Source organism: Lepidochelys olivacea, assembly GCF_965140295.1.
Source record: "Lepidochelys olivacea isolate rLepOli2 genome assembly, chromosome: 8".
In the NCBI taxonomy this organism is placed as follows: Eukaryota; Metazoa; Chordata; order Testudines; family Cheloniidae; genus Lepidochelys; species Lepidochelys olivacea.
The window spans coordinates 55,515,935-55,539,880 of NC_140418.1; positions in this window are offsets into that span (position 1 = coordinate 55,515,935).

Sequence of the window (23,946 nt, forward strand, 5' to 3'; positions counted from 1 at the left end):
AGGGCCCTAGCCCTCACTGAACACTGACAAATGCATAGCTGGAAACCAGTCTGGCTCACCTGTGTGTTAGTGATAAGTTTATAAAAATATGTTTAGTGTTTGGAGTTTATGAAATGCTTGTGAGTTGCTGCCTTCATTAATCTAACTTATAATATCTGTATCCCATGCTATAAAGTAATACTGAAGTGTTTGCTGTGTAACTATAGAAGTGTTTTGCTATGAAACTGGAACTGTCCCCATCCCCCTCTCTCCCCCACCCAGCCAAGAGAGAAGCATTACTAAATGTGAAATACTAGTTTATCATAAGTGGTGTCATCTCCTGCCCAACAAAAGGAGGCCCATAGACACCAGATGAACCATTATGGAACATCAGTGGACAAAAGACTTTGTTGATTGCTCCCCCCCCACACACACACAGGAGGGGATGTCCACAAACCCTCATCCCATCACAGTTTGAACTTTGGGGGAGGGGAATAAAAATGCCTGACCAGAAAGAACTGTATCACTATGCTGTTTGGAGAGGGCAATATTTCTAAGTTTAAGCAAGGGATAGCCAAGCTGCTTAGCCTGGGTTAGCCTAGAGGACATATAGAACTTGTATATTATACAAGCTTCTATTATCTTTTGAAACCTAAGGTTGCAACTCATGTGTGTATATGCTTACCTGCTTTAACCTTGTAAATAACTTTTCTTCCTAGTTAATCTTTAGTTAGTTTATTACAGGATTGGCTACAAGCATATTTGGTGAGTGATCTAAAGTGCACTTTACCTGGGGTAAGTGACCGGTCCTTTGGGACTGGGAGTAACCTGAATATTATTGTGATTTTTGATGTAGGGGGAACCATCTATCACAAAAGGCAGGATTGCCTGGGTTGCAAAATAGACTAGAGTACCCAAAGGAGTGTCCACGTTAAGGCAGTTATAGTGCTTGAGGAGTTCACACTTGATACTTGGTTGGTGAAATTTATAGAACACACAACCAGTTTGGGGTTTGTGCCCTGGTTTCCAACAGTCTGCCCTGAGGTTGGCATCCACATTTGTAAGCTGTCTGGAGCGGCTTGACAGTAATTTTCCATTATCTGTCATTTCTCTTATCTGTGTTGGGATCCTCCTTCTTGTTTGTAACATTGCACCAAACTCATCCCTGGTGTAAATCCATTAATTTAAATAGAATTATACCAGGGATGAATTAGGCCAATGGTATATATGTGCAGATACTACTTTGCCAGCAGGTGACGAATGGAGCCAAACTTTTAATCTGTGCCCATTAAAGTGTCTACATATTTTGCTGGTGCATCCATTTGCGGATGCAAATCTACATTTGTGCCCTCAACATAATATAATTTGAGACAACTGAATGGTTGCAGAAATTCCCACCAGTGCATACACGTGAAAACTCACATGTGCTCACAGAACTGGCACACTGTGGAGCTCTGAAGCAGAGAATCTGGCCCTGTCTCTGCTTGCATAAGGGTAGAGATCTGTTGACTTTAATTTTGACAATTTACATAATATGAGGATCAGGCCCATGATGTTTAGCTTATGTGGAAAGAGCTATAAGTTGAGTAGACATCTACTAGTGAGTGGGGGAAATAAGGACAGGTTCTTACCTCAAAGAGACTCCAATCTCAAACAGATGAAGGAGAAAGGAGACAGCTCAAAAGTATTTTTTTAAAATTGGTTTTACGCAAATGTCCAATTTGAACACTGTTTCTCAGTACTCCCCTTCATTGCTACTCTTTTTAAATGGTGTTTGGAACACTTGCCTAAAAGGGTCTTTTTATTTGACTCCACAAATAACTGCTATTTTTAATGTTTCCAGCTCTTTTTGTTAAGGTGTTTAAAATCTCTGCCAACACAGTTAGGGCATCATCCAATGGGTTGACTAATACTGTGTTTTGGTTGGGTCTTTGTCAGACAGTTCCTACCCAGAAGAGACTGCAGTCTAAGTTGGCAAGAGAAGGTGAAAAGGCAAACAGAGAGAACTGATTTGCCCAAGGTCATAAGCAGACCCAGGAACAGAACTCAGGTATTGTGGTTCCCAACCCAGTGCCCCTATCCACTAGGGCATGATGCTTCTCAAATCCTTTCCCCACTCTCTGTTTTCAAACCCTGGCAAACGGTTTTGCAAGCCTAACCTGGGAACCCAATCCCAATGACATTACCATTAATTGTCCTGTTGGCATCAGGTTTGAATTTAAGGGGGCTACATACAGCAATACACATTTGCAGGACAAAGATATATGTTCAGGAGGTTTTTTTAGTTTACACCTTGTCCACTTAAAGTAGGAGTGAGTGTGTTTTAGCATGACAGCAGCCCCTTTCCCTGCCTCCCAGTTCTCAGCACTTATCTATCCTTTACATGGTGACCCCTTACCCTTTCTCCCCACTCCCTCATGACAGGTTGATAAATGAAGTGGAGGGGAGCTCCCTTTTATGGGCACCCAGCTGGCCAGTTAGCTATAAAACCACTGTTCTCTATTCCCTTTACCTGTAAAGGGTTAATAAGCCCACAGGTAAAAGGAAAAGAGTGGAGGAACTGACTAAAAGAGCCAATGGGAGGGCTAGAACTTCTTAAAATTGGAAAACTTAGAATCATAGAATATCAGGGGTGGAAGGGACCTCAGGAGATCATCTAGTCCAACCCCCTGGACCAATCCCCAGTTTTTGCCCCAGAGCCCTAAATGGCCCCCTCAAGGATTGAACTCATAACCTTGGGTTTAGCAGGCCAATGCTCAAACCACTGAGCTATCCCTCCCTTTCTCTGTGTGGTGGTCTTCTCTGGGAAAGAGAGGAACAGGAAACAGTTATGCTGTGAGAAGCTGAAAGCCAGGTATGAAAATCCATCAGATCATACCTACAGATTGCTTTTCTGAAACCCCAGAAATGTAAGTAAATTAGGGAATGTCTAGGAAGACATGATTAGGTTTATTTCTTATTGGCTTGTGGACTCCTCTGTGCTAACCACAAATGCTTTTTGTTTTGCTTGTAACCTTTAAGTTGGACCTCAAGAAGGTTATTCTTGATGTTTAAATTTTGAAAGTGGGTTGTTGTTTTTTTTTTTAAATCTAGCAAAAGCCTAAATTCCAGATGTATTTTCTTTCTTTTTGTTTTTAATAAAATTTACCTTTACGAACAGTATTAGCTTTTTGGTATCCTAGAGGTTTGGGCATATGTTTAATTAGCTGGTGGCAACAGCTGATTTCCTTTGTTTTTCTTTCTCAGCTCTTCCCTGGAGTGGGGGTGAAAGGGCTTGTGGGTACCCCACAGGAAGGAATTCTCAAGTGCGCCTTTCTGGGTTCTCTAAAAAGTGGGGAACGGTTGCACTTGGGTGGTGGCAGCATCTACCCATCCACGGTCAGAGAGAAGCTGTGACCTTGGGAGTTTAATACCAGCCTGGAGTGGCCAGTATTAATTTTTAAAATCCTTGCGGGCCCCCACCTTCTGCACTCGAAGTGCCAGAGTGGGGAATCACCTCCCCATCTCTCTCCTTTAAGAATGAAGTTCAGTGCCAACTAGAGTCCAATCTGGATGAGATTTAATGTCACTGGGCTGCTGAGGACCTCCCTCAGTTGTGTAACTGAACATACTGGGCTTTGGGTCCATCAGTACCAGCTCTGTATGGTTGGTTTGAGGGCAGGTGGGAAGACAATGACTGTCTAAGGCAGCAGGAGGGAAAGGTAGTGAGAAGAGAATGACCTAGGGGAGTTGGTGCCTCAGAGCAGCTTCCCCCCCCCCCCCAGCTTTCTGGGATAGATACTGCATTAACACTTCAGTAAAGATTACAGGCCCAATTTCCTATTGCCTTACACCATGAATAGTCACTTGCACCTGTACAGAGTGCTACCAAACCAGAATGGGAGTGTTTGAATGCAAAGATAAATTCATGGAGGATAGGTCTATCAATGGCTATTAGCCAGGATGGGCAGGGATGATGTCCCTAGCCTCTGTTTGCTGGAAGCTGGGAATGAGTGACAGGGGATGGATCACTTGATGATCACCTGTTCTGTTCGTTCCCTCTGGGGCACCTGGCATTGGCCACTGTCAGAAGACAGGATACTAGGCTAGATAGACCTTTGGCCTGACCCAGTATGGCTGTTATGTTCTAAAAGCTGCATTTGGAAGCACTTTGCAGAGTACATGGGCAATGGGAAACTAAGCTCCGTCTCTTTAGCTCTCTTACAAATTGCTTAGGATTTCTAACCTGTCATTTTCTTACTACCACCATATAATTTCACAGTGAAGATTAAGATCCGATTAAGAATAATTATACTTAGCAATTCTCTTTCTGAATAGATGTTACATATGGGGGGGAAAGGGTTTCTGTCCTAATCTGTTTAAGTAGCTGTTCAGGCTAGGAAAAGGAAGAATACTATGCCTGTTTTGTGACTTTTGCTATTTAATAAAAAATTAGAATCAATTTTTATTTTCACTACTAAAATATCCCATCATAACAGCCTTTCATATACCATCTTTCATCTGATGTCAAGTTAGAGTCACAAGTCCCTTCTGAAGTAGAAAAGTGTGATTCAGATGAGGACACTGAGGCAGAAAGTGACTCCTGAAAATTTAAGTCTTAATCTAGTAAGACATGCCCCCATTGGTAGGTGCCCAGGGGGAAAACACAAGGCCGCATTTTCAGTAGCACTACACAGCCAACATTTTTACTTCAGTGGAAGCACCTGTAAATACCAGGCAGTAGATATCTCAAGTAAGGCAACCACAAGGAGAGGCACCCAAAATTAGTAGAGATGCTGAGAAATTTAGGCCTAAATAACTTGTCCAAAGTCACAGGTACAGCTGGGAATGAAATGCAGAGTCCTGACTGTCACACTCTAAGCACTCTGGAACAGTTCTGAGTGGATCAAGCTGGCTTATGAACCAAAACACAACCTGTGCAGCATCAGAGAACCTTCCACTAACAAAAAGGAGATTCTCCTTTATATCATCATGTGGCCTGTTCTCACATTTCACTGTCCTGAGGAGAATTCATACTAGTCACAGGAAGGGTCGCTGCCACAGCTGAAGGACCAAGTCTCACACACACAGAAGAATCCTATAGAATTTGACAGAATTATAACCTTTTTCTGGAGTGGTCAAACCAACTTATAGAATTCCATAGCAATGGCAGAATTCTTAGAGCTGGTCTACATTTTTGTCAAGCTGCTGGGGTTTTCTGGACAAAATGCTTAAGTTAAACAAGAGTTCAAGAAAATAACAGTTTGAGTTTAAAACACACACACACACACACACACACACACACAAACAAACAGCCCCTCCACAGGGAAGAGAAGAAGAGCAGGGGGAAACAACACCAAACAGCAACATTTTGGTTTTCAAAAAAAGACCTAAACAAGTTTTGTTCAAACGGAACATTGATTTCATTTTGAATTTTTTTATGGAAGTTAATTTTTTCCAATAACTCTATTAAATTAAAATCAGTTTTAAGTTAGCCTGTCAGACTATTTCTTCATAACTTGATTCTCCCCCATTAAGTTGTAAAAGACTTTTCCATAAAGAAAAAAAGAATGTAGTAGGAATAGATTTTGGGGGGCTCTTTAGAGATGGTTAGAACTCAGTTATTGCTAGAGTGATGGCAAGCCTGTTTAAGGTCATACAACTGTAGGGAGTTCAGAGTAAGATTTATTTTCTACTGTTCAATAGTGTTAATACTTCAGTTAAGGAAATCTGGAGGCACTAGTAAGATTCCACAATATAATACTGGAGAGCACGAAATTAAGTCTTAAAAACCCACATGTAGAACCTATCCTCAAGAATTAAATAGTGACAACCTGAGTCCCAGATCAGTTTTCCGTAGACTCTAAGGTATACTATCTGCTTCTGAAGGGCCCTGTGACAGGTTTGGACACAGAGCCCCCCTTGGGACTGTCACCTGATGTGCTGAAATTTCCTCGGAGCCTGTTTTCCCGGATGGCTTGGGACTCCAGAACCCTGCCTTGTTGAGCCAGACACGCTAGCCTACTGCAACACAGACCCAGGTCTAAACCACGCCCCCAAAGCTGCAGGCTTTAACTGAAAACCACTCAGCAGGTTACCTATCTCCAATACCCAGACACCCAGTTCCCAATGGGATCCAAACCCCTCTGTATAAAGCTTATACAGGGTAAACTCATAAATTGTCTGCCCTCTATAACACTGATACAGAGATATGCACAGGTGTTTGCTCCCCCAGGTATTAATCACTTACTCTGGGTTTGTTAACAAACAAAAGTGATTTTATTAAGTATAAAAAGTAGGATTCAAGTGGTTTCAAGTAACAGACAGAACAACGTAAATTACCAAGAAAAACAAAACAAAACACACAAGTCTAAGTAACACATTAAGAAACTGAATACAGGTAAATCTCACCCTGAGATGTTCCAATAAGCTTCTTTCACAGACTAGACTCCTTCCTAGCCTGGGTCCAATCCTTTCCCCTTGTACAGCCCTTGTTAGTTCTAGTTCAGGTGGTAACTAGGGGATTTCTCATGACTGGCAGCCCTCTTTGTTCTGTTCCACTCCCTTTTATAGGTTTGGCACAAGGCAGGAATCTTTTGTCTCTCTGGATCCCCACCCTTCCTTCTAAATGGAAAAGCACCAGGTTTAAGATGCATTCCAGTTCAGGTGATGTGATCATATGTCACTGTAAGACCTTCTTCTTCATTACCTAGTAGCTGGAAGACATGTACATAGGAAGGCTTGCAGGTAAACAAACCCATTCATTCACAGTTCACTGATTCTGAAGCACCCTTAACGGCTTCCACTTAACACGTTTACATCAGTAATACAAGTTTATATCTTATTCTCCTAACTCCAGACATAGAAGTGCATACAACCAAATAGGATGAAGACACTCAGTAGATCATAAGCTTTGTAACGATACCCTACAAGAGACCTTTTGCATGAAGTATATTCCAGTTACATCATATTCACACTTATAAACAAACATATGGAGTGCAACGTTACAGGCCCCTCAAAAGCAAGTCAGTTTTAGGGCTAACCTAAATTCCTGTCTGCAGATGGTCCTCTACTGTGGTTGCTCATGGGAAGAGCTAGGCCAGCTGAGGGACAACCTTCACTTCCTCCCTCTTCAAATGACTTGGCAATGTAAAGGAATCTAATGTTGGCTGCTTTTAATTCTGAAGTAGGAGATGGTGTGCCTTAGTGTTGAGGGATGTACCCTACCATATAATCTTCCTACCGGTATCTGTTCTCCCCTAAATGTGATAGCAAAAAATACTTCCTAGCCATAAAAGTAGCAATTTCACAGCACATTTTACAGTGTTTCTAGCTTTTGTCTACACTGAGTATTTGCAGTTTTGTTTTTTCCCCCAAGGATATAGCTGAACGAGTATCATAGAATCATAGAATATCAGGGTTGGAAGGGACCTCAGGAGGTCATCTAGTCCAACCCCCTGCTCCAAACAGGACCAATCCCCAACTAAATCATCCCAGCCAGGGCTTTATCAAACCTGACTTTAAAAATATCTAAGGAAGGAGATTCCACCACCTCCCTAGGTAACGCATTCCAGTGTTTCAGCATCCTCCTAGTGAAAAAGTTTTTCCTAATATCCAACCTAAACCTCCCCCACTGCAACTTGAGACCATTACTCCTTGTTCTGTCATCAGCTACCACTGAGAACAGTCTAGAGCAATCCTCTCTGGAACCCCCTTTCAGGTAGTTGAAAGCAGCTATCAAATCCCCCCTCATTCTTCTCTTCCGCAGACTAAACAATCCCAGTTCCCTTAGCCTCTCCTCATAAGTCATGTGTTCCAGTCCCCTAATCATTTTTTTGCCCTCCACTGGACTCTTTCCAATTTTTCCACATCCTTCTTGTAGTGTGGAGCCCAAAACTGGACACAGTACTCCAGATGAGGCCTCACCAATGTCGAATACAGGGGGATGATCACATCCCTCAATCTGCTGGCAATGCCCCTACATATACATCCCAAAATGCCATTGGCCTTCTTGGCAACAAGGGCACACTGTTGACTCATATCCAGCTTTTCATCCATTGTAACCCCTAGGTCCTTTTCTGCAGAACTGCTGCCGAGCCATTCGGTCCCTAGTCTGTAGCGGTGCATGGGATTCTTCCGTCCTAAGTGCAGGACTCTGCACTTGTTGAACCTCATCAGATTTCTTTTGGCCCAATCCTCTAATTTGTCTAGGGCCCTCTGTATCCTATCCCTACCCTCCAGCATATCTACCTCTCCTCCCAGTTTAGTGTCATCTGCAAACTTGCTGAGGGTGCAATCCACACCATCCTCCAGATAATTTATGAAGATATTGAACAAAACCGGCCCGAGGACCGACCCTTGGGGCACTCCACTTGATACTGGCTGCCAACTAGACATGGAGCCATTGATCGCTACCCGTTGAGCCCGACAATCTAGCCAACTTTCTATCCACCTTATAGTCCATTCATGCAGCCCATACTTCTTTAACTTGCTGGCAAGAATACTGTGGGAGACCGTGTCAAAAGCTTTGCTAAAGTCAAGGAACACCACGTCCACCACTTTCCTCTCATCCACAGAGCCAGTTATCTCATCATAGAAGGCAATTAGATAAGTCAGGCATGACTTGCCCTTGGTGAATCCATGCTGACTGTTCCTGATCACTTTCCTCTCCTCTAAGTGCTTCAGAATTGATTCCTTGAGGACCTGGTAGATGTGCTGCTCCAGTGTAAGAAGTGGCATCTTACCTTGTCATTGAGTAAGACAGCGACAATGTTGGCTTTAGACTTTTTTGGTATGCAAATTGGGTTTATAGAATAGGTGATAGTCTCTGCATGAGAGGTCAGGGTTCATACGTAACTGGCCGTTCAACCCTGTGATCCTCATATCTACCAGTTTGCTTTATTGTGACTATGGATTTTTTTTATTTTGAACATTGTCTCATCAGTTACCAGAGCCTAGCCACTGTAAGAAAGAAATCAGAAGAGAGGAATAGCAATGAGAGAATGATTTATGCCACTCATGCTTGAAAGAGGGGTTTCTGCAGGCTAGAAATTAGCTCATCTCAATGTGCTAGTTCACACTGACTGTTTGCACTGAATAACTGATGGAGGGAGAAAACAACTGACTCAGGACCTCTCAGTTGTGTTACATAAATTTTAATATTGGATGTGATAGAAGAGTTTAGTTTCTTATTGGCACCATCTTTTCCTAAAAAAATTATCCTGTGCATGTTCAGTTCCTAAACCCTCCATAATAAATTTGCAATACATTTTCAATTTTGAAGAACATTTTGACATGCACACAGCAGGAAATAAAAAGCCATCTTACCAATCAGTTTCAGATCTATAATATAAACATGTCCCCTTTCAGTCATTTTCTCACAACAGAGATTTTTTGGTACCAGAATTGTTCAATTTTTGCACACAAAAGGATTGGGAGATTAATTAATTGTTTCATAGCAACCATAGATAGAAGAACGAAGCAGAAAGAAGTTACACTTCTGACCAATCCACACATTCACCCTAAGGCTGCTGGTATAGTACATAGCAGATCTTGTGCTTTGTACTGTAGAACCAAAAAAGAGCCACTGTGGCTAAACAAAACAAAAGAAGCAGTGAGACACAAAAAGGCATCCTTTAAAAAGTGGAAGTTAAATCCTAGTGAGGAAAATAAGAGCATAAACTCTGGCAAATGAAGTGTAAAAATATAATTAGGAAGGCCAAAAAAGAATTTGAGGAACAGTTAGCCAAAGACTCAAAAAGTAATAGCAAAAACATTAAGTACATCAGAAGCAGGAAGCCTGCTAAACAACCAGTGGGACCACTGGACAATCGAGGTGCTAAAGGAGCACTCAAGGACGATAAGGCCATTGCAGTTGAGGATGTGAGGGAGATTCCCAAACCTGAGCCATTCTTTTTAGGTGACAGATCTGAGGAACTGTCCCAGATTGAGGTGTCATTAGAGGCGGTTTTGGAACAAATTGATAAACTAAAAAGTAATAAGTCACCAGGCCCAGATGGTATTCACCCAAGAGTTCTGAAGGAACTCAAATGTGAAATAGCAGGACAACTAACAGCCTGTAACCTATCATTTAAATCAGCTTCTTACTAAATGACTGGAGGATAGCTAATGAGATGCCAATTTTTAAAAAGGGCTCTAGAGGTGACCCTGGCAATTACAGGCTGGTAAGCCTGACATCAGTACCAGGCAAACTGCTTGAAACTATAGTAAAGCACAAAATTGTGAGACAAATAGATGAACATAATTTGTTGGGGAATAGTCAACATGGTTTTTGTAAAGGGAAATCATGCCTCACCAATCTACTAGAATTCTTTGAGGGGATCAACAAGCATGTTGACAAAGGGGATCCAGTGGATATAGATTTTCAAAAAGCCTTTGACAAGGTCCCTCACCAAAGGCTCTTAAGCAAAGTAAGCTTCATGGGATAAGAGGGAAGGTTCTTTCATAGATTGGTAACTGATAAAAAAAAAAAGATAGGAAATAAAAGGTAGGAACAAATGGTCAGTTTTCAAACTGGAGAGAGGTAAATAGTGGTGTCCCCCAGGGGACTGTACTGGGCCCAGTCCTATTTAACATATTCATAAATGATCTGGAAAAAGAGGGTAAACAGTGAGGTGGCAAAATTTGCAGAGGATACAAAACTACTCAAGATAGTTAAGTCCCAGTCAGACTGCGAAGAGCTACAAAAGGATCTCTCAAAACTGGGTGACTGGGCAACAAAATGGCAGATGAAATTCAATGCTGATAAATGCAAAGTAATGCACATTGGAAAACAATCCCAACTATACGTATAAAATGATGGGGTCTAAATAAGCTGTTACCACTCAGGAAAGAGATCTCAGAGTCATTGTGGATAGTTCTCGGAAATCATCCACTCAGAGTGCAGTGGCAGTCAAAAAAGCAAACAGAATGTTGGGAATCATTAAGAAAGGGATAGATAAGACAGAAAATATCATATTGCCTCTATAAAGATCCATGGTATGCCCACATCTTGAATCCGGCGTACAGATGTGGTCACCCCATTTCAAAAAAATGATATTGGAATTTGAAAAGGTTCAGAAAAGGGCAACAAAAATGATTAGGGGTATGGAACGGCTGCCATATGAGGAGAGTTATAAGACTGGGACTTTTCATCTTGGAAAAGAGATGACTAAGGGGGGGATATGATAGAGGTCTATAATCATGACTGGTGTAGAGAAAGTAAATAAGGAAGTGTTGTTTACGCCTTCTCATAACACAAGAATTAGGGGTCACCAAATGAAATTAATAGGCAGCATGTTTAAAACAAAGAAATGGCAGTATTTCTTCATACAACGCAGTCAGCCTGTGGAACTCCTTGACAGAAGATATTGTGAAGGCCAAGACTATAATATTAGGGTTGAAAAAAGAACTAGATAAGTCCATGGAGGATAGGTCCATCAATTGCTACTAGCCAGGATGGGCAGAGATGGTGTCCCTAGCCTCTGTTTGCTGGAAGCTGGGAATGAGCAACGGCAGATGGATCACTTGATGATTACCTGTTCTGTTCATTCCCTCTGGGGCACCTGGCATTGGCCACTGTCAGAAGACAGGATGCTGGGCTAGACGGACCTTTGGTCTGACCCAGTATGGCTGTTCTTATGATCAAGAATTGTATCAGAGACATATTTATATAATCCAGAGCCCCATAATGCTAGAAATTGCTCTTCTAATTATTTGCTTTAGGCATTGGTAATCAGTTGTAGTTGTAATGTGGCACAAAGGACCTTTTAAAATCTACATTAAAATCAAGTATATCTGGTGCTATATTCTGTCACTGATCAGGATTTAAGTATCAGAAACAATATCACACTGAAAACCCTGTAACTCTGTAGAAATACTTGGCATTTCTCTCCACTTTTTCTCATTGTTTGTTCACCTCTATTTCACTGAATGCAATAGCAATGAGTTCTCAGTTGGCTGCTAGAAAACCTTATGGATTTCACACTCCTGTAGTTGCTGCACTGTTTTGAATGACAATACAGTACTAATGAGTTGCTTCTCAGTAGTTGCAGATGTCCAGGGAACACAACAGAGGCCTTCAAATAGTCCTTTTCTGTTTTGGCCTGATAAAAAAAAGTCTAATACCAGCAACTATCCTTGTCTCTGGAGATTCTTGAGACGTTTCAGATGCCCCGACAAAGTGGCCCCTCTTCAGCAGTACCTACATGATGGCATGATTGGCAGAGTCTGACAGCTAAAATGATATCTAGCCCTTTGAGTATTATAAATGGAATTAAGCAGGGTGTGTCATTACCCAATCACTAGTTTGAGCTTAAAGAAAAGGAGTACTTATGACACCTTAGGGACTAACAAATTTATCTGAGCATAAGCTTTCATGAGCTATAGCTCACCTCATCGGATGCATTCAGTTTGAGCTTGTTTGCCAAATTTAGATGAAGCAATTTGTGGCCTGCAGGTGGGAAAGTTGATTAGACTCTGCTCAGGCAAACTCTTTAATGAGAGCTTCCAGCACCTTTATTGACACATGCAAGTGGCTGAGATTAGAGTACTCTTTACAGAAGAATGTACACTTGTAGCCCACTCAGAACAAGACCTGATAACATCTTGCTTTTGCAACTCCCTCTGTAAACCTTCACTTGACAGCCAGCTTTTCAAAAACAGATTTACCAACCAGACCCAAACAAGACATATCAGGATTAGCTGTAATGCAGAGACAACTTTTACCTGCTGTGCAAGTGGTCTAACCGTGCTCTCAGAAGAGGATAAGAAATCACCTATCCAATAAGTAATGTATCTACACAACCTAATGCAATTGTTAAAGCAATACCGCATTCACCTTCATATAAAGAGCAAACTCTACAGGGCAATAGAGCTTTCCCACATTGTGTGGAGAAGACACAGTCTTCAGCCAGTCATGGATTTAAAGTGGCAAGATAAAACAGACAATGCTGCCTTTGAGCATGCTGGTCTCCTTAGCAGGCAGGCAAGGCTGGATGATGGAGAAACCAATTATATGGAGAGGTCATCTCCTATAAATGAAGGAGTAGGGTTTCCCCATTTATCAGCTTCTCACACAATTGCTTCTAGGCCATTTTTCCATGCCACCGCTTCTGCCATCCCCCTTCCCCCATATATAAACTTCTGAACTAAATTACCAAATCCCTTATTCTGCCCACATTTAAGTCCCTCATACAAATCCACTGTTGCTATGCTCCCTACAGGGAATCCTGTTGACTTGTATTTTATATTCTACTTTTAGTCTTTCCTATAGATCACGAGCTCCTCAAAGCAGGCACCATCCTTTCTTGAATACGTTGAGAGTGCTTAGTACATTTGTCACTTTAAATTAAAATAGACCAGTGCAATTTGCTCCATAATGAAGTTGCCAATGGGAAAGTCACATGGTCAGAAAAGGAAAGATTGAGATTTATCACGAAGGGAAATGATGCTATTATGTAATACCCTCCTGGGGCACCCCGATCCCCAAGGGTGCTAGATCCCTTTATTGTCCCCTCTTTAGGACCAGTGAACCCTGAGTTCAGGTGTGGTGCCTCCACTTAATGGCGAGATGCATGCGCTAGAATATCCATGAGGGGTTCTAACTGGGAATACAATGTAATTATTTTGATTTTTTGAAACCAGAGAAAAGAATTACAAGAAAGGGAATGGAACAGGCATCAAGGGTATCAAACAAGCAAAGAACCCAACCAATCCCATGGCCACAGACATTAGAAGCCCGCAAACAGTCAATATAACAAGAACCTCCCATACCCACAGAGTTATCTCATGGGTCTTATGTGGATGACAGAGTTGGAACTCAACATGAAGGTCTGGTGTCCCTTGCTGGAAGCTAACAGCTCTCCCTTTTGGCAGGAGTGAGTCCTTGGTCGCCTCAAGCTCTGGCCAGCTCCTGGTGCAGGGAGGTCTATTGGGTGCTACTAGCAGACAGTTCTGAAATGGACTCTCTTGTCCTCTGTGGCAGAGTAGCTCAGGAGCCATGTCCTCTCTGGCTGCTCTAACCTGACCACCAGCAGCCGGCTCTCTGGTCACAAGGTCCCTCAGAGGGTCACCTCACATGCCTGGGCAGTCTCACAATGTGAAGGCTCTATGGGGCCTGCAGGTAATTGCCCTACTTTTCTATGGGGCTCCTGATCCAGCCCCCAATCTGTATGTCCCTCAAGCACAGGCGAAGCAGGAAGTCTCTGTTCCAATCTCTGCCTCTGTGGAAGCTGATGAAAGATGTTTCTCTGTGGCCCCCAAATTGGCAAGGGGACTATGCATATAATATCCAGACAGATTCTCTTCGGCTTTGTCTGCACTAGCACTTTTGTCAGTCAGGGGAGTGAAAAAAAACAAACTCACTCCTGACCAACCTAAGTTTCACCAACAAAAGCACTTGTGTGGACAGCGCTGTCAGCAGGAGATGCTCTCTTATCTGCAGATAATGTTATCCTGGCAATAACAGATACAAATTCCCCTGAAAGAAGCACCAACAAAATCCCCCTTCACCCATGCCCATCTCTCTGGGCCAGGGAGAAGAGATGCATCTTCCCATTCTCTGAAAGTTAGTAAGTTTGGAATGTGGTAGACTAGGAACAGGGTAATGGGGTCACAGGAGTTCCAAAGGCAAGGGCCCAAACTGACAACACCCCCACAGCGGTCTCTCTTTTTAATACCAATTGTGCTTTAGCGCAGGTGCCTCGGTTGTCTGCAACTCTGGTAGTACATACATCAGTCATGTGGAAAAGAGACAGGCTTTGTGGTAGACCGTAGAGCAAAAGACATGACATGACAATAAGCCATAGCTGCTGGAGAAGCTTAGGAATGCTTGAGGAGTTGTTTGGTTTTTTTTTTAAAGGGGGGGGGGGGGAGGAAAAACACCTTTATTGGAGCTGTTTGCTTTAGTTGGGTCTTTAGTTAAGATTTGGTGGGAGCTATTCTGTTGCACTGCTGGGGGGTTGCTGGGGTGGGGGAGCCTGACAGCTTTCATACTTTTTTTTAAGTGTGAGGCAAAATAGGTTCCTCTCTGAAAATCTGAGCTTTCATTTGAAATGTTCCAACTTTGCAATGCTCTTATAAGCAGCTGCTCTTTGACATAAAATCTGCCTGAAAGACAGAATGAAAAAAATCTTGTTTTCTTAGTTTAATAAAAAGTCATTAAGGGAATCTGACAGAAGAAAAGACAGTTTCCTCACACACTAAAAAGGCTTATGAAAAGCACTGTTCATCTGATCCTATTACTTTGCCAGTGGATGACCAACTGAATAATTGACCTCAGCTGAAACATCTTGTTTAAGGTTGAGAACACTGAAATGAGTGGCCTCCAGAAATAAGTGACCATGGCAACAACCGATTTTAATCAACTTCCCAATCATTCTCCAGTTCCAGCTTAGGAAGAGAGGAGATATCTTTAATAATATTTTCTTTGGGCTTCTTGTGATGCAGTTTAACACTTTCTCTTTTGGAATGTGGGGGGGGGGGGGGAGTTGGATGGGGACTGTGTCATTTTGGCAGGAGTGAGAGAATCTTTACATCAATCAATCTATGATGTTTGGCACATTGCTTGGTTTTTCCTGTAATAGCTACACTATAGCAACTCATGCTCTTGATCTTTGTGGGGAGCTATTAACCCATTAAGAGGAGGATATTGATATTCCCTGAATGTATAATTATATTCCCTGAATGTATAATTACTTTCCAATCAAGATAAGCTGAGATGGTATATTGGATGGCCAGTTCAGAGCAGCAGGGAGTTGGTGCTGTTTGCACAGGAGGTGAAACACTGTAGAACTGCATGAAGTCTATATGCTGCTGGCAGAGACCATAATGTCAGTTCTCCAGATGCTTTATGTAGCTATTTTAAAGGATTGAAAAACCTCATTGGATTCCACAGGCAATTGTTCTGGAGGCAGAGGAATGGTTACCCATCCTAGCTCATCACTTCTTTGTTCTGCTCAGCTGGAAGTTCTTGTGCCATGTGATCAAACCTGCTTCTGTAGACTAACAAGATGGGAAGGCCAAGCTGATCCTAAGTAATATGTGCTGTTGGCTACATTATATACACTGTGGTGAACCTTGTACAGAGACAATTATTATGAACTAGGGATGTATGTGGTTTATTTATTGAAAGGGAGTTCACTAGAAAACTTGGATTCTGTTACCAGCACTGGCACTGATCTGCTCTGACCTTGCTGTGAGCCCTGGATTCCCTCAATGCCAACTGGCAGAGGGCCCCCATACCATAACTCATCATGCCTGACAGTCCCCCACACTGCACTGTTGCCATAATATGCATCCCAAGTGTACCAAGTATGTATCACATGTAAACAGGTAACATGCTGGTCCTGAAAAATCATTGTACAGTGTATATATGGACTTTATACAAAATGTTATAAGTGTGTGTTGGAAATGTGTTGTTAAAATGCGATCGGGAGGCAGAGCCATAGACAAAGGAATGTGCATATTTATCTGTCTGACTTGGTCATAGGCAGAGAGCAAAGAAGTACATTTACACAGAAGGTAAACAAAGCCCTCAAGCTAGACAAGCAGGGGAGAAGGGTGCTTAACAATCACACTGGGAGACAGAATCTGCCCCTGCCTGCCTCAGGAAGCCTTCCTGGCTCTTAAAACAGACAGTCCAATTTGGGTAATAAGGTGGCAAAGAAACATTAATGATTCATCTTTGAGGGGACAATACTGTACAGCACCCTTTGAACTTATGATGACACTGGCAGACCAGGTGCCAGTTCATGCCAGAGCTCCAGGTCAGTTTACTTGTGTATTAGTATAGATCAAATTAATTGTTAAATGAATAAGAGTATTTGGTATTTAAACTTCATGAAAACTAAGGGGATGTTATTTGCATAGTTTTCACTTATCTTTATCCATTATAATATAGTACAAACATTTACACTGTGTTTACCACTGTAACTAAATAACCCGTCAAATGAGCAAGAAGCCTAGTAAAATTCAAATGAAGAACTTTAACAGAAAGGTGCTAATTTCATAGCAAGTAGTCATTGTGTGTGATGATCAGGGGGTCAAAGACTCAAAAAGCATTCCTCACTCTCCATCACCAGAGGAAGAGCTGATGTGGGTAGTGACCCTGGCAGCTTGTTTTCTCTGAGAAGAAAACTAGAAGTATGAATTCATCTCTGTACTGTTTGGATTCTAACAGTGTGGAATAACTAAACAAGATGACCAATCCCAAGTTACTCTGGTTTCAGAGTAACAGCTGTGTTAGTCTGTATTCGCAAAAAGAAAAGGAGTACTTGTGGCACCTTAGAGACTAACCAATTTATTTGAGCATAAGCTTTCGTGAGCTACAGCTCATGAAAGCTTATGCTCAAATGTAGCTCACGAAAGCTTATGCTCAAATAAATTGGTTAGTCTCTAAGGTGCCACAAGTACTCCTTTTCTTTTTTCAAGTTACTCTGGGTAGCCCTGAGACACTTTTGGGAAACTGACAAATGACTTACATTTCTGCTACCATTTGGAATTACTCACCTGTACATATATTTTACCTACTTTAACCTCTCAATAACTCACTTCCTTTTCTTAGCTAATAAGCCTACAGCACTGGCTACCAGCATTGTCTTTGTGGTGAGATTCAGAGCATATCCACACTATGAAATTAGGTCAATTTTATAGAAGTCAATCTTTAGTAACCAATTTTACACAATCGATCACGTGTGTCCCCACTAAATGCATTAGGTTGGTGGAGTGTGTCCTCAATACCGTGGCTAGCATTGACTCATGGAGTGGTGCACTGTGGGTAGCTATCCCAGTCCCTGCTGCCTATTGGAATTCTGCATTAAGCTCCCAATGCCTGATGGGCAAAAACATTGTCGCAGGTGGTTTTGGGTACATGTCATCAGTCTCCCCTCTCTCCTTCAAAGCAATGGCAAACTATAGTTTCATTTTTCCTGGGTTATCCGTGAAGATGCCATAGCATGGCAAGCATGGCACCCACTCAGCTGCACACTGCTTTTGTGAGCATTGTAAACACCTTGCGCATCAGCGTGTAATATGTGCAGAGCCTAGCTAGGAGCATCCAGCATGAGGAAGATTGTGAGGATGACCTGGACACAGACATTCCTGAAAGCACAGGATGTGGCAATTGGGACATCATGGCGGCATTGGGGCAGGTTGATACAGTGGAACACCAATTCTGGGCCCGGCCAACAAGCACAGACTGGTGGGACCGCATAGTGTTGTGGGTATGGGATGATTCCCAGTAGCTGCAAAACTTTTGCATGCATAAGGCCACTTTCATGGAACTTTGTGAGTTGCTCTCCCCTGCCCTGAAGCACAGGAATACCAAGATGAGACCTGCCCTGACAGTTGAGAAACAAGTGGCGATAGACCTGTGGAAGCTTGCAATGCCTGACTGCTACTGGTCAGTCAGGAATCAATTCAGAGTGGGCAAATCTACCATGGGGATTGCTGTGATCCAAGTAGCCAAGGCAATCAATAACCTTCTGTTAACAAGGTTAGTGACTCTGGGAAACGTCAGGTCATCGTGGATGGCTTTGCTGCAATGGGGTTGCCTAACTATGGTTGGTTGATAGATGGAACACACATCCCTATCTTGGCACTGGACCACCTTGCCCAACAGTACATAAACTGCAAGGGGTACTTCTCAATGGTGTTGCAAGCACAGGTAGATCACAAGGGCTGTTTCACTGACATCGGTGTGGGATGGTCAGGAAAGGTGCATGACGCTTGCATCTTTTGGAACTCCGGGCTGTTTGGAAAGCTATAAGAAGGGACTTTCTTCCCAGACCATAAAATTATGGTTGGGGATGTTGAAATGCCAATAGTTATCCCTGGGGACCTAGCCTATCCCTTGCTCCCATGGCTCATGAAGCCATACACAGGCAGCCTGAACAGCAGAAAGGAGCAGTTCAACTATAGGCTGAGCAAGTGCAGAATGGTGGTAGAATGTGCCTTTGGATGTTTAAAAGTGCCCTGGTGCTGTTTGCTGAGTTGGTTAGACCTCAGCAAAACCAATATTCCCATTGTTATTGCTGCTTGCTGTGTGTTCTGTAATATCAGAGAGTAAGGGGGGAAAAAAAGAGGTTTATGGCAGGGTGGGAGGTTGAGGCAAATCACCTGGTGACCAGTTTTGAACAGCCAGAGATCAGGGCAATTAGAAAAGCATATTAAGATGTGCTGCGCATCAGAGAGACTTTGGAAAAACAGTTTCATGACTGATCGGGCTACAGTATGACAGTTTGTGTGTTTGTCCTTGATGCAAAGCCACCCCCTCTGGTGAATGTACTTCCCTGTAAGCCAACCCTGTTTCAACTACAGCTGGCACAGGAAATAAAGGCCCTAGTGTTTTGAATCCATTCATTCTTTATTTCTTAAAAAATAAGAAACAACTTTGAGATCACTGACCATGCTGACTAGCCAAAGGTAGCCTGGGTGGGTTGGGGGAGGAGGGAAAGACAAGGCCACATGGCTTATTGTAGCCACACTAATAATGAAAGCTGTTTGAATGACAGCCTTCTGCTGTTTGGGCCATCCTCTGGGGTTGAGTGGCTGGGTGCTGGAGCCTCTCCCCCATTCTTGTGCACCTGGGGAGGAGGGTATGGAACTTGGCAAGGAGGGCAGGTGGTTACACAATGGATGCAGCGGGAGTCTATTCTAGGTGCCTTTCCTGCAGCTCCACCAGACACATCATGTCAATTTGCTCCCACATTAGCCTCAGCATCTCCTCCTGGGTGTCCCAGTCACGTTCACTGTATGCTTTCCTGGCCTCTGCCACCCAATGCCTCCATGCATTCAGCTGTACCCTATCAGTGTGAGAGGACTGCATGAGCTCTGAAAACATCAGGAGTGTGGGGTTGCCTTCTAATAGGTGATAACCTCAGGGACAGAGTTGATATGGGGAGCACAGAAACATTTGCAGCTCCAGGGACAGGGGGAAAGGGAGAGTAGAATTTAAGATGATACGTTTGAGAACAAAAGGGAGACTCTTTCACAGTGAATCAAGCAATTCACAGCAGACAGCTCATGTGTTTTAGGTAAAAGGCATTTTGCCTTTTATATTGAGTGCCTGCTGGTATGGTGACACATCATACACAGCAAGGCAACAGAATTCAGTTTCCAGGCAGCCATGGTAAGCTAAAGGGTATGTGGGGTTGGCTTCTATGTTCATAACATGTGGGAATGATTTTAAACTGCAGCACCCTCCTTTCCCATAGCAACCAATGCCAGTTGGTTTTGCCGTTTAAAAGGAGGGGCTGTGTGTTTTGGGGTGGATGTGCAGCATCCACCATGTGGCTATTCTCTGGGATGATCCCTTTTAGCCAAGTGTAAACAGCCCAGCATGACCAGGGTCTAATGGGCTGGGGATCACCAAACAGAGGGGATTATTGTTCCCTTACAAAAATTCCCCTATTTCAATCAGGTGACCCTGAATGATATCACTCTGACGCAACATTCAGTTTTTATCTTTGTGTCAGCATGAATGTGACCAAAACCCAGGACCATTCGCTGCCATGCTTTGTGCTGCAATGATTCCAGACTACTTGCTACTGGCTTGGTATGGTAAAGTGTCCTACTGTGGAGGATGAAATAAGGCAGCCTGCCCCAGAAACCTTCTGCAAAGGCTTTCAGAGTACCTCCAGGAGAGCTTCATGGAGATATCCCTGGACGATTCCCACTCCATCCCCAGACATGTTAACAGACTTTTCCAGTAGCTGTACCAGCTGTGAATGCATCTCAACGGTTCAGGGCAAAACAAACAATACAAACAATTGCTTTTAACCCCTGTAGTGTTGTTACAAAGGTGTACTCACCAGAGGTGCCTTCTCTGCCTTCAGGATCTGGGAACAATATGCTCTGGGAGGGTATTGGCTCCAGGGTGAGGAAAAGGTCCTCGCTGCTGGGGAGAATGGATTCTCTGCTTGCCTGCTGCGCATTCTCCTCCTCTCTCATCCACATTGTGTGAGGTTGCCACCTTGCAGGTGTCCATGGAGACTGTTGGGTAGTGTTAGGGTCCCCCCCACTAGAATGGCATGCAGCAGATCATAGAAGCGGTATGTCTGGGGCTCTGACCCGGAGTGGCTGTTTGCTCCTTTGTCTTTTGGTAGGCTTGCCTGAGCTTCTTAATTTTCATGCGGTACTGCTGTGTCCCTGGTATAGCCTCTGTCCACCATGCCCTGTGCGATTTTGGCATATATATCAGCATTCCTTCTCCTGGATCAGAGTTCTGCCTGCAGTTTCTTCTCCCCATACAGCAATCAGCTCCAGTTCACTCCATGCTGGAGCTAGTTTGAAATTCTGGGACTGCATGGTCACCTGTTCTGCTGAGCTCACCACAGGTAGTGAAACAGGAAATGAAATTCAAAAGTTCCCAGGGATTTTTCTGTGTACCTGGCTAGTGCATCGGAGTTGAAAGTGCTGTCCAGAGCAGTCACACTGGAACACTCAGGGATAGCTCCCAGAGGCCAATACCATCGAATTGCACAGTGCTGCATCTGCATTACCCCAAATTTGACCCAGGAAGGTCAATTTTAGTGCTATTCCCCTTGTCAGGGAAGAGTACAGCAGTCGGTTTTAAGAACCGTTTAGGTCAGTGGAATGGGGTTGATTGTGTAGCTACATTGCTTATTAAAAAACCTAATGTGGCTAAATTCAACCTAACCTTGTAGTGTAAACCAGGCCTTAGAGTACCAGCTGATCTGGGTTAAGTGATTGGTCTCTTGGGACTGGGAGCAACCTGAATGTGGTGTGATTTTTGGTGTAAGTGACTTTTTAATCAAACATTCCAGTTTGTCTGGGTGGTCAAATAGACTGGAGTGTTAAAGAGGCTGTCTGTCATGTCATGGTAGAACTGGTAAGTGATCTAGGAGTTCAAATTTGTTTCTAGCTCGGTAAAATCTATTTATAGAACAGACCACCAATTTGGGTGTCTGCTTTGTTTTTGACAGTCTGCCCTGAGGGAGGCATTCACAGTTGTGAGCCACTCAAGACAGTGTGACACTTATGAAAGCTGGATCCCTCTTGACCTGAAAGATGAGATGTTGATAACCTGATGCAAGTAAGGGCTTGTCTACACCACACAGCTTTTAGTGGCAAGGTGGTGTCAACACAGCCGTGTTGCTAAAAGTCAGCATGTGTAAACACTATTTGTCAGTACTTTGTCAGCACTTTTGCCGACAAAATACTTCCAGCCTTGCGTTAGCTTTGTTGGCAGGAGAGTGCTGTGTTCACACACTGCCACTTGCGTCAGTAAAACTTTTGTCTTTTGGGGGGGGGGGGGGCTTTAAGTATCTGTGAAAGAAAAATTTTGTCAACAACTTTGCAGTGTAGACATACCCCTAATAAGAGAACTGCTTAGGCAAAAGATTGTAATTTGCTAAAATTAAGTTTTAGTCACTAGAAGGCTTGTTTTGTTTACTTGTAACCATAGTTGTCTTATTCTTCCTTAAGATCACTTAAATCTCCCTTCTTTGGAAATAAAAACTTAGTTTTGTAATAAAACTCTCGGTATTGTGTATTAGGTTAGCTGAGGGCTCACCTTCCACTACTAATAGGCTGGTGTGTACACTGTCTCTTAGGAGGCAGCTAAGAACTTTTGAGTATATCTAGTTGAAGGGACTGGACACTACAGGGAGACATCTCTGGGAAACTTGCAAATTGGGGTTCACTGATTGTTACCTGCAAGGCAAGGTTTGAACTGGCAGAGTCCTGAAGAGCTTGCTGGCAAGGCAAGCACACCGGGGTGTCACAGAACCAGCACACAGCTAAGCAGCAGCAGACCTAACTCCTGCTGAGACAGAGCAGTAACAGTGGCTTAAGTTCTGGTCCACAGGAAGGCATCACACTTGGACACACAGGTGCTGACTTTTCAAAGTGCTGGGGGGAGGGTGCTTGACCCTCAGCTCTACCCCTGCTTCACCCCTTCCCCCAAGGCCCCACTCATACCCTGCTTCTTCCTGCCCCCGCCCCCAAGTACACTGCATCCTTGCTCCTCCTACCTCCAGTCTCCTGCACTCTGTGAAACAGCTGTTTCGTGGTCGACCCTGTGAAGGAGAGGGAAAATGCTGATCTGCGGGGCCTGCCGGTGGGTGGGAGGTGCTCAACAACCACCATTTTTTTTCCCCTGTGGGTGCTCCAGCCCTGGAGCACCCACAGGGTGGTGCCTATGCTTGGACAAGCCAATTCACCCCTCTGTACTTCCATTTCCTCTTTCACCCTTTGTCTTAACTACTTTGACTCTAAGCTCTTTGGGGCAGGGACTGTATCTGATCATATTTCTGTACAGTACTGAACCGTGGCCTAATCTTAGTTGGGGTCACTATAATTTAAACAAACATGTCAGTGTTAAGCTAGATTTCTTGGATTATAAACTCTTGCTACATGGTTCTTCATGCAAGTTGCATAGAAGTGATTTTTCTTCTCAGGTAGTTGTAACAATTCAATTCTTGAATGCGCAATGCCCAGCCAGAGCTTGTGTACATGGGCCAATTTTTATTGCCAAGCAATATTTTTGTTAAACAGACTCAGTGTTTAAGAGACTCTGGGATGGGGGGAGGGGAGGGGAGGGAAACGAAGAAGAGGAAACAAGCTTGTTTGAAATCTTCCCCAATACAACCCGTTGTATTATAGGAGCACATATCCCCCCAGAACTCCATTACACTTGTGAAGTCACCTACCATTTGTGAACAGGGTGCTAAAATATGAATCTTGTTATACCATTGCAGCTCTCCTTTCTTTGTTGTCCTGCAGCAAGAGTAAACTGAGTTAGAGAGAAAAATGAATATGCAACACTGAGAATCTGCCTCAGGACTTAGTACTAGGAAAACTCCTGATCATTTCAACAAAATGTTAGGGAAAGGAATGGGTCAGGAAATGCTGATTGGTCATTGACGCATTGTGGAAGTGTTTGAATTTTGAGAACATCTGCCAAACACAGGCAGGGTTCTGATCAGCTTACCTGGTGGGCTGCTGGAGAGCTCATGCCTCTAGGTC